This window comes from Bison bison, unplaced genomic scaffold, assembly GCF_000754665.1.
Source record: "Bison bison bison isolate TAMUID 2011002044 unplaced genomic scaffold, Bison_UMD1.0 scf7180017864261, whole genome shotgun sequence".
Classification (NCBI taxonomy): Eukaryota; Metazoa; Chordata; class Mammalia; order Artiodactyla; family Bovidae; genus Bison; species Bison bison.
Window position 1 is genome coordinate 1,630,648 of NW_011494833.1, and position 11,178 is coordinate 1,641,825.

The following is an 11,178-nucleotide window of genomic DNA, read 5'->3' on the forward strand; positions in this document are numbered from 1 at the left end:
TGTTGGCATACTGAGTGCAACACTTTCACAGCATCATCTTTCAGGATTTGGAATAGCTCAACTGGAATTCTATCACCTCCACTAGCTTTGTTCGCAGTGATGCTTTCTAAGGCCCACTTGACTTCACATTCCAGGATGTCTGGCTCTAGGTCAGTGATCACACCATTGTGATTATCTGGGTTGTGAAGATCTTTTTTGTACAGTTCTTCTGTGTATTCTTGCCATCTCTTCTTAATATCTTCTGCTTCTGGTTAGGTCTATACCATTTCTGTCCTTTATGGAGCCCATCTTTGCATGAAATGTTCCCTTGGTAACTCTAATTTTCTTGAAGAGATCCCTAGTCTTTCCCATTCTGTTGTTTTCCTCTATTTCTTTGCATTGATCGCTGAAGAAGGCTTTCTTATCTCTTCTTGCTATTCTTTGGAACTCTGCATTCAGATGTTTATATCTTTCCTTTTCTCCTTTGCTTTTTGCTTCTCTTCTTTTCACAGCTATTTGTAAGGCCTCCTCAGACAGCCATTTTGCTTTTTTGCATTTCTTTTCCATGGGGATGGTCTTGATCCCTGTCTCCTGTACAATGTCACAAACCTCATTCCATAGTTCATCAGGCACTCTATCTATCAGATCTAGGCCCTAGATGAAACAGACCAATTCCTTGAAAGACACAAGATGCCAAAACTCACACAAGATAGAAAACTTGAATAGACCTGTATCTATAAAAAATTGAACCAATAATTAATAATCCCCCCAAAGAGAAAAAACACTAGGCATAAATGGGTTCGTTGGTGAAGTCTATAAAACATTTACAAAGAAGGTATGTTGATTCTCTACAACCTCTTTTAGTAAGCAAAAATGGAAGGAATTCTTTCTAACTCATCCTATGAGGCCAACATTACCCTACTATCAACAGTAGACAAAGATAGCGCAAGAAATCTATAGACTAGTAATTATCTTGAATATCAATGCAAAAGCCCTCAACAAAATATTAGCAAATCTAGTGCAACAATGTATAGGAATAATTACACAACATGACCAAGTGGGATTTATCTCAGGTATGCAAGGCTAACTCAACATTTAAAAATCAGTTAACATACTCCATCACATCAACTGACTAAAAAAGAAAAACCACATGATCATGTCAATAGATGCAGAAAAAGCATTTGACAAATTTCACCACCCACTCATGATAAAATCTATTGGTGAACTAGTAGAAGAGAAAACTTTCTCAATTTGATAGAGAAGGTCTACAAAAACCTACAACTGACATTATATTAATAGTGAGAAACTTGAAACTTTCTTACTAAAACCTTACTAATTTTCTTACTAAAAGAACAAGGCAAGAATATCCCCTCACCACTTCTTTTCAACATTACACTTGAAGTTATAGCTAATGGGAATGAAGTACGATTAGGAAGAATTAAAATGTCTTTGTTTACAAATGACATTATTGTCTATGTAGAAAATCTGAAAGAATCAAAAATAACAAAAAAGAAACTCTTGGAACTAATAAACAATTATAACAAGATTTCAGGATACAAATTTAATATACAAAATTCAATCAATTTCGTATCTACAAGTAATGAGCAAGTGGAACTTGAAATTAAAAACACATCATTTACATTAGCACCAAAAAGTTAAATGCTTAGGTGTAAGTCTAACAAATTATGTATAAGATCCCTTTGAGAAAATTACAAAAGTATGATGAATGAAATCAAAGGAAGGCTAAATAAATGGAGAAGCATTCCATGTTCATGAATAGGAAGAATAAATACTGTCAAGATGCCAGTTTTCCCCATCTTGATCTGTAGATGTGATTCAATCTCAATCAAAATCCCAGAAAATTATTTTGAGGACATTGACAAATTGATTCTAACATTTATGTGCAGAGGCAAAAGACCCAGAATACCAACACAATACTGAGGAAAACAAAGTTGGAGGACTGGTGCTACTATCTCTAAGACTTACTATAAAGCTACAATCATCAAGATAGTACAGTATTGCAAGAAGAACAGACACATAGATCAATGAAACAGACAGCACTGACATAAATATAGTCAATTGATCCTTGACAAAGGAGCAAAGTTAAAACAATGGAGCAATAATAATCTTTTCAACCAATGGTGCTGGAACAATTGGACATCCACTTGCAAAAAAAAAAAAATTAATTTAGATACAGCCCTTATACCTTTCACAAAATTTAACTCAAAATGGATCATAGCCTTAAATGTAAAACACAAAACTATAAAAGTCCTAGAAGATAACACAAGAACAAAGTTATATAACCTTGGTTATGGAGATGGTTTTTTAAATACAACACCAAAGACACAATCCATGAAAGAAAGAATGATAAGTGAGCTTCATTAAAATTAAAAATTTATGCTCTGTGAAATACAATGTCAAAAAATGAGAAGATAAGCCACAGACCGGAAGAAAATATTTGCAAAAAACACATCTGATGGAGACTGTTTCTTACAAATACAAAAAGAATGTGTAAAACTCAACAATGAGAAAAACAATAAGCTAATTAAAAAATAGGGTAAAGACTGTTAGCAGATTCCTCACCAAAGAAAATATGCAGATGGCAAGTAATCATATAAAAAGATGCTTCACATCATAGTTAATCAGGGAAATGCAAATTATTTTTTAAGTTTCTTTAAAAATTTTTTATTTTATATTGGAATATAGCTGATTAACAATGTTGTGTTGATTTCAGATGTACACCAAAGAGATTCAGTTTTACATATGCCTATTCTTTTTTAAGTTCTTTCCCCATTTAGATTATTACAGAATATTGAGCAGAGCTTCCTGTGCTATGCAGTAGGTCCTTGTTGATTATCTATTTTAAATATCAGATCAGATCAGTCGCTCAGTTGTGTCCGACTCTTTGCGACCCCAAGAATCGCAGCACGCCAGGCCTCCCTGTCCATCACCAACTCCTAGAGTTCACTCAGACTCACGTCCATCGAGTCAGTGATGCCATCCAGCCATCTCATTCTCTGTCGTCGCTTAAAACAAAGACAGGCCACTACGTACCTATTAGAATGACCAAAATCCAGAACAGTGACAACACCAAATAGTGGCAAGGATGTGGAGAACAGAAAGTCTTATTCATTGTTAGTAGGAATGTAAAATGTTACAGACATTCTGGAAAACAGTTTGGCGGTATCTTACAAAATTAAACATACTCTTATCATCAGTCAGCTAAGTTCAGTCACTCAGCTGTGTCTGACTCTTTGCAACCCCATGGACTGCAGCATGCCAGGCCTCCCTGTCCATCACCAACTCCTGGAGTTTACCCAAATTCATGTCCATTGAGTTGGTGATGCCATCCAACCATCTCAACCTCTGTTGTCCCCTTCTCCTCCTGCCTTCAATCTTTCCCAGCATCAGGGTCTTTTCAAATGAGTCAGTTCTTTGCATCAGGTGGCCAAAGTATTGGAGTTTCAGCTTCAACATCAGTCCTTCCAAAGAACACTCAGGACTGATCTCCTTTATGATGGACTGAGTGGATCTCCTTGCAGTCCAAGGGACTCTCTAAAGTCTTCTCCAACACCATAGTTTAAAAGCATCAATTCTTCATATATTCCAGCAATTGCACTCCTTGGTATCTAACCCCACACCACCCCCAAGAAAAAAAACCTGAAATCTTATATTTGCAGAAAACCTGCACGTGGATATTTACAGACATGACATTCCAGAAAAGGCAAAACTATGGAAACAATAAAAAGATCAATGGTTGCCAGGGACTTTTAGGGAGGAATGAACAGATGGAGCACAGTCCAGACTTGAGTGATTCTGAAATGTCAATATGGGCAACTCTATGCATGTGTGGAAGCAGGGCTCTGTGGGCAATCTTTTACCATTCAATTTTGCTATGAACCTAAAATTGCTCTTTAAAAAAAAAATGAAACCAAGCTACATCAAGCTACATAGGATCAATGTGTGATAAGAAGAGGGATAGTTTTAAAAGATCTTTTTCAATGTCAACCATTTTTGAAAAGTCTTTATTTGAATTTGTTATAGTATTGGTCCTGTTTTACTTTCTGATGTTTTGGCTGTGAGGCATATGGGATCTTAGCTCCATGATTGGAGATCAAGCCTGCACCCCCTGCATTGAAAGGTGAAGTCTTAATGACTGGACCACCAGGGAAGTCCTCCAAAGAGGGATTCTTTTTTTTTTTTTTAATTTTATTTTATTTTTAAACTTTACATAATTGTATTAGTTTTGCCAAATATCAAAATGAATCCATCACAGGTATACATGTGCTCCCCATCCTGAACCCTCCTCCCTCCTCCCTCCCCATACCATCCCTCTGGGTCGTCCCAGTGCACCAGCCCCAAGCATCCAGTATTGTGCATTGAACCTGGACTGGCATCTCGTTTCATACATGATATTTTACATGTTTCAATGCCATTCTCCCAAATCTTCCCACCCTCTCCCTCTCCCACAGAGTCCATAAGACTGTTCCATACATCAGTGTCTCTTTTGCTGTCTCATATACAGGGTTATTGTTATCATCTTTCTAAATGTAAGGGAACCCTCTTACACTGTTGGTGGGAATGCAAACTAGTACAGCCACTATGGAGAACAGTGTGGAGATTCCTTAAAAAACTGGAACTAGAACTGCCTTATGATCCAGCAATCCCACTGCTGGGCATACACACTGAGGAAACCAGAAGGGAAAGAGACACATGTACCCCAATGTTCATCGCAGCACCGTTTATAATGGCCAGGACATGGAAGCAACCTAGATGTCCATCAGCAGATGAATGGATAAGAAAGCTATGGTACAAAGAGGGATTCTTAAGTGGAAAAACTGAAAATAATTTTTACAAGATCAAATTTCTAAAATGTTAGATTGAAATATATTAAAATTACTATTAAATATCAAAACTGTAAAGATTAAGTCTTCTATGACTCCTACTGGTCTGTACCTGGGTCTGGAAAATGTGCTTCAGTTTCTTCAACTGAGATTTTTATAATTATAGGTTTTATTGTACATGATTTTTTTCTACCTTATTAATTCTACTTATATTGTTTTTTCTGTCTTCAGCACTTTCACAGATGCATAAAGATGACTGGATTTCAGGAATCATGAATTCTGCTATGGTTGTTTTCTGCAGCATTTCTTTTGTTTTTAAACTTTGCTGATATTGTCCACAAATATGCTTTTATAAAGATATGTTCTCTGACTGGTGTGAAACAGGATTTTATAGACCTTTTCAACTTTGAAAAAGAAAATCTCACAGCTGGCAAACTCACATCCATTACTTAGAAGCCATTTATTCTTTAATAGCTTTCTGTCTCCTGTTATAAAATAATCCCCTGCACACTCCTTGGCTAAAGTGTCAGTAACTGCCTGCATCATATCCATTTTCATGTGATACTTCTTCATTCAGCACATCCATTATGTATCAGTGACTAATCAATGCAATAGGAAAATATTAGTAAACAAAGAAACAAAACTTCTTGCCTTCTAGGAGTTTACATTACATACAGGGAAACAGGCAATAAACATGGTGATGCAATTAATTATAGAGTAGTAAGTATGAACTGGAGAATCCCAGGGATGGGGGAGCCTGGTGGGCTGCCGTCTATGGGGTCGCACAGAGTTGGACACGACTGAAGTGACTTAGCAGCAGTAGAAGCAGCAAGTACGAACTGATATCTGAAAGTGATGTGTTAAGAATATTTTAAAGGACAAAAGGGGGATCCAAAGATGTTCAGTGTTTAGGAAGGATAGCTGGGAAGATCTAACTTAGGTGACTTGAGATCTGGAAGAAGAAAGGTATTTGAGATTTGACATAAGTTTGAGCAGACTTAAGCACAGTGGTAAAGAATCCGCCTGCCAATGCAGGAGATGAGGGAGACTCGGGTTCAACTCCTGGAGAAGGAAATGGCAACCCACTTCAGTATTATTGCCTGGGAAAAATATGGACAGAGGAGCCTGGTGGGCTACAATCCATGGGGTCACAAAGAGTTGGATACGATAGAGCATGCATGCACACAGTTACACCTTAGCACCCATCTGAGGACCAGGAGCCACTGACTGAAAATGGAGCACTGTGAACCTAAGTGCCCCAAAGGAGATGAAACCCACAATCTTGGCCTCACCTGTTCCCTGAAACAATAAGCTTTTTGTTGGTTAAGTTATGAATAAAAGTAAGTATTTTGAATCTGTAGGTTCTTCTTCCAGGGTCCTAGGTTTGTATCTTTTTTATGTTATTCTGGTGAGTGCAATTGGAGTTTGTTCTTTTCTGATGAGGGTGTTTGCAGTGTTTAGATTGGCAGAAGTTTATGAGCATATACGTGAACTTGTTCCTTGATGCTGGGACCAGCAGCATACTAATTCCCCTGCTCATCCCTTTCCTATTTATAGCACCATCAACACACAAGTCCTTCAATAGACACCTGACAAAGACTAGCAAGGACAGAGTGAGCAACTCTACACCATTGTTGCTTGAAGATAGTATTGTCTCCAGATCAATGAAGCACTATTTCTACAAGCAACCACAAGCACAGAGAATGTTATCTTGTAGTATCAAAGATTCCCTTAAAATTATATTAAACAAGATGCAATTTTTACATATTTAGCTACCAATATTGAAAGAGATGATCTGAATGTTTACTGTAATTTTTGCTAAGATTTTTTAAGCACAGAGATTTTAAAAAATATTCAATATTCCAAATTGCACCCTGCATTTATGAAATCCCTCCAGGTTCCGAAGACTGAATTTTAGACCTCCTGTTAGATGATAGAGAACCCAAAACAAACAACCCAAAGAAAGGCAATGCCAAAGAATGCTCAAACTACCATACAATTGCACACATCTCACACGCTAGTAAAGTAATGCTCAAAATTCTCCAAGCCAGGCTTCAGCAATATATGAACCGTGAACTTCCACATGTTCAAGCTGGTTTTAGAAAAGGCAGAGGAACCAGAGATCAAATTGCCAACATCCACTGGATCATCAAAAAGCAAGAGAATTCCAGAAAAATATCTATTTCTGTTTTATTGACTATGCCAAAGCCTTTGACTGTGTGGATCACAATCAACTGTGAACCAAAGCCTTTGACTGTGTGGATCACAATCAACTGTGGGAAATTCTTAAGAGATGGGAATACCAGACCACCTGACCTGCCTCTTGAGAAACCTGTATGCAGGTCAGGAAGCAACAGTTAGAACTGGACATGGAACAACAGGCTGGTTCCAAATAGGAAAAGGAGTACGTCAAGGCTGCATATTGTCACCCTGCGTATTTAACTTATATGCAGAGTACATCATGAGAAACGCTGGGCTGGAAGAAGCACAAGCTGGAATCAAGATTGCCAGGAGAAATATCAATAACCTCAGATATGTAGATGACACCACTACATATGGCAGAAAGTAAAGAAAAACTAAAGAGCCTCTTGATGAAAGTGAAAGAGGAGGGTGAAAAAATTGGCTTAAAGCTCAACATTCAGAAAACTAAGATCATGGCATCCAGTCCCATCACTTCATGGCAAATAGATGGGGAAACAGTGGAAACAGTGGCTGACTTTTGCTGGGAGCGCTCCAAAATCACTGCAGATTGTGATTGCAGCCATGAAATTAAAAGACACTTGCTCCTTGGAAGGAAAGTTATGACCAACCTAGACAGCATATTCAAAAGCAGAGACATTACTTTGCCAACAAAGATCCATCTAGTCAAGGCTATGTTTTTTCCAGTAGTCATGTATGGATGTGAGAATTGGACTATAAAGAAAGCTGAGTGCTAAAGAATTGCTGCTTTTGAACTGTGGTGTTGGAGGAGACTCTTGAGAGTCCCTTGGACAGCAAGAAGATCCAACCAGTCCATCCTAAAGGAAGTCAGTACTGGGTGTTCATGGGAAGGTTGAAGCTGAAACTCCAATACTTTGGCCACCTGATGTGAAGAGCTGACTCATTTGAAAAGACCCTGATGCTGGGAAAGATTGGGGGCAGGAGGAGAAGGGGATGACAGAGGATGAGATGGCTGGATGGCATCCCCAACTCAATGAACATGAGTTTGGGTAAACTCTGGGAGTTGGTAATGAACAGGAGGCCTGGTGTGCTGTGGTTCATGGGGTCACAAAGAGTCAGACACAACTGAGCAACTGAACTGAACTGAACTGAAAACAAACAAGCAAAAACAAATCAAGATGGCACATAAGAGTTTCATATCTTTATTTTCCCCTTGAATGTCAACAGAATGGGAATTGCATAGAAAATTCTCTATCTACAATTTCTCAATCGTGGACTTGGGAACACACCGACAAAGTTCATCCTTACTGTGACATCTTAATGTATCTTTCTCATGATAGCCCAGAGGAACCAGAAAATTAACTGTGTATTTCCATACCACACTCACTCTCACTCTGTCTTCTCATGCCCTGCTTGAGAACTCTTTTCCTCGAGTATCTTAAACAAGTCTTTGATATTTGCTGTAATAATGAAAAGGGTATTGAAAGTAGGATTCATCTTACGTAAGGAGTTAATATAAGATTTAAGATTTCTTCAAGCACTGATTAGTAATGGGATCTCATAAAACATCAAAGGGCATTTATTCCATGAAAATAAGAGTAACAGTAAAAAATAGTACAATTTGAAGAGCAGGCGTCTGATGTAGGCTTCTCTAACAGACTAGTCTTGCAGAAGGGGCTAACGGATAACTTTGCTGAAGTCCAGGTCTCTGTAGTTGATTGCCCTGATTTAACTAAGGAGCCATTTACCTTTCCTATAAAAGGCATCTGTGGAAAAACTAGAATTGCAGAAGTAGGAGGTGTGCCTTACTTACTGCCTCTTGTAAATGAAAAAAAAGTTTATGATTTAAATAAGATTGCAAAAGACATCCAGCTTCCTGGAGCTTTTGTTCTTGGAGCAGGAGCAGGCCCATTTCAGACTCTTGGATTCAATTCTGAGTTTATGCTACTTGTTCAAACAGAAAGTGAACATAGACCTCCTGTGAATGGAAGTTACTTTGCTCGGGTTAACCCTGCAGATGGAGGGTGTCTACTAGAGAAATACAGTGAGAAATATCATGATTTTGGGTGTGCATTACTGGCTAATCTTTTTGCCAGTGAAGGCCAACCTGGGAAGGTCATTGAGGTGAAAGTCAAAAGAAGAACTGGAAAACTTAACTTTGTGACATGTATGAGGCAGACTCTTGAAAAACATTATGGAGATAAGCCTGTAGGAATGGGAGGTGCTTTCATAATTCAGAAGGGAAAAGTGAAGACTCATATTATGCCTGCAGAATTTTCTTCCTGTCCATTGAACTCTGATGAAGACGTGAATAAATGGTTGCATTTTTATGAGATGAAGGCTCCTTTGGTTTGTCTGCCAGTTTTTGTCTCCAGAGACCCCGGGTTTGATTTGCGGTTGGAGCACACTCATTGTTTCAGTCATCATGGAGAAGGTGGACACTACCATTATGACACCACCCCAGATATAGTGGAGTACCTCGGATACTTCTTACCTGCCGAGTTTCTCTATCGCATTGATCAACCAAAAGAGACCCATTCATTTGGGCGAGATTAAATCATCTGGTACTTGTTTAGAAAAAGTAATAATTAACTAAGGTTAATTGATTGATTAACTCATTAATTGATACTAATATAAAGTCTAATAGAAATGATCTCACTACTTAAGCCCTATTTTGGGGGGCCTTTAAAATGAAAGTTATGTTAACATTGGGTTCTGTGTTATTTCACAGATCTATCTGAAAGGGACTATTGGGAACACAATACACATGATGGAGATGTTCTTCATTATTTTTAATCTAAAAATCATTCTTATGTTTATAATTAAGTATAAACATGATTAAGAATTAAGTGATTATTCCTACTGCTAAGTCGCTTCAGTCGTGTCCGACTCTGTGTGACCCCGTAGACGGCAGCCCACCAGGCTTCCCCATCCCTGGGATTCTCCTGGCAAGAACACTGGAGTGGGTTGCCATTTCCTTCTCCAATGCAGGAAAGTGAAAAGTGAAAGTGAAGTTGCTCAGTCGTGTCCAACTCCTAGCAACCCCATGGACTGCAGCCTACCAGGCTCCCCTGTCCATGGGATTTTCCAGGCAAGAGTACTGGAGTGGGGTGCCATTGCCTTCTCCTAGCTAATGGTAATTTACATTTGTATAACATTACTCAATTTTTAGTCTCACAACTGCCAAGTGGATGTTTCTGGGTATTAGAAAGATCAGTGTTGGAATATTGATTATTGTTAAATCTTTCTACCGAATTTTTAAAATCCATTTTAGAAGTCAGAGTACACTTTTTTTTCATGGAATAGGTGGTCAGAGGGAGCACCTTTACTTCTTTTGGTGAAGTTGAACCATAATTAGAAGTTTGCAGTTTGCCTTTCACAAATGTCAGTTGGAAGCCGTTTGTATCTTGTTGGTTATTTGCAAGAAGAGAAGGGGAAAAAAAAGTATCAAAATATGACTTTGAAGTGTATATAATTTATAAGTGAGGCTGTTGCTATAAAGCGAGGCTGTTACTGTCCTTTGTGAAATATAAAATCATACTTTACCAGTTATAATGGTTGAGATTTTCCTCAGTGTTTTTCTATAATAATCATTTACCAAAAACACTCTCTAATCTTACAATACCAACACTACAGATTTAGGGGCTTTTTAGTACTAAGCATATAATAAATCATCAGGAAATATGTTTTGATTGTCTTTGGATGTTAACTATAATGTGTCCTATGAGTATAAATCCCTAAATATTACTTTTAAGTAAACACTAGTCTGTAACAAAAAAATGAACAAAAATGTTATATTCATAATAAAAAAAAATAGTACAATTTATTCAAAGTATGTACACTCATATTATCAGAATTGAAATTTTTCATTTGGATAAAAGGCCTTGATAGAAGTGACGATAGTCTTATGGATATCAATGTCTAGAAGTATTTGAAATGATGAATCACTGTAGTCATTGAGATTAAGAGGAGAAACTTACCTAGAGAAACAAGATTAGGAGAAAGAGAAGCAAATTGTACCTGCCTATTTGAGGCTAACTGAGGGATATAAATAAGAACAGAGTTGGAGCTCAGATAAGAGGGTCAAAGTCTTCATAAAGATTGAATTCTCCATAGTTTACTTCTAGGAACCCAGTGATAAAGTTACTGGTCCATTTACTGTTATTATCGGAGAAGGCTATGGCACCCCACCCCA

General features: G+C 37.8%; 1 pseudogene across 1 annotated transcript in view; it reads left to right on the forward strand.

The window, feature by feature from the left end:
• Positions 1-10,797, forward strand: part of LOC104994599 — a 129,139-nt pseudogene extending 118,342 nt beyond the window's left edge. The window contains exon 2 of the transcript XR_825963.1: positions 8,611-10,797. The product of XR_825963.1 is annotated as an ester hydrolase C11orf54 homolog pseudogene (transcript). The remainder of the gene's footprint in view (positions 1-8,610) is intronic.
• Positions 10,798-11,178: the final 381 nt, after the last annotated feature.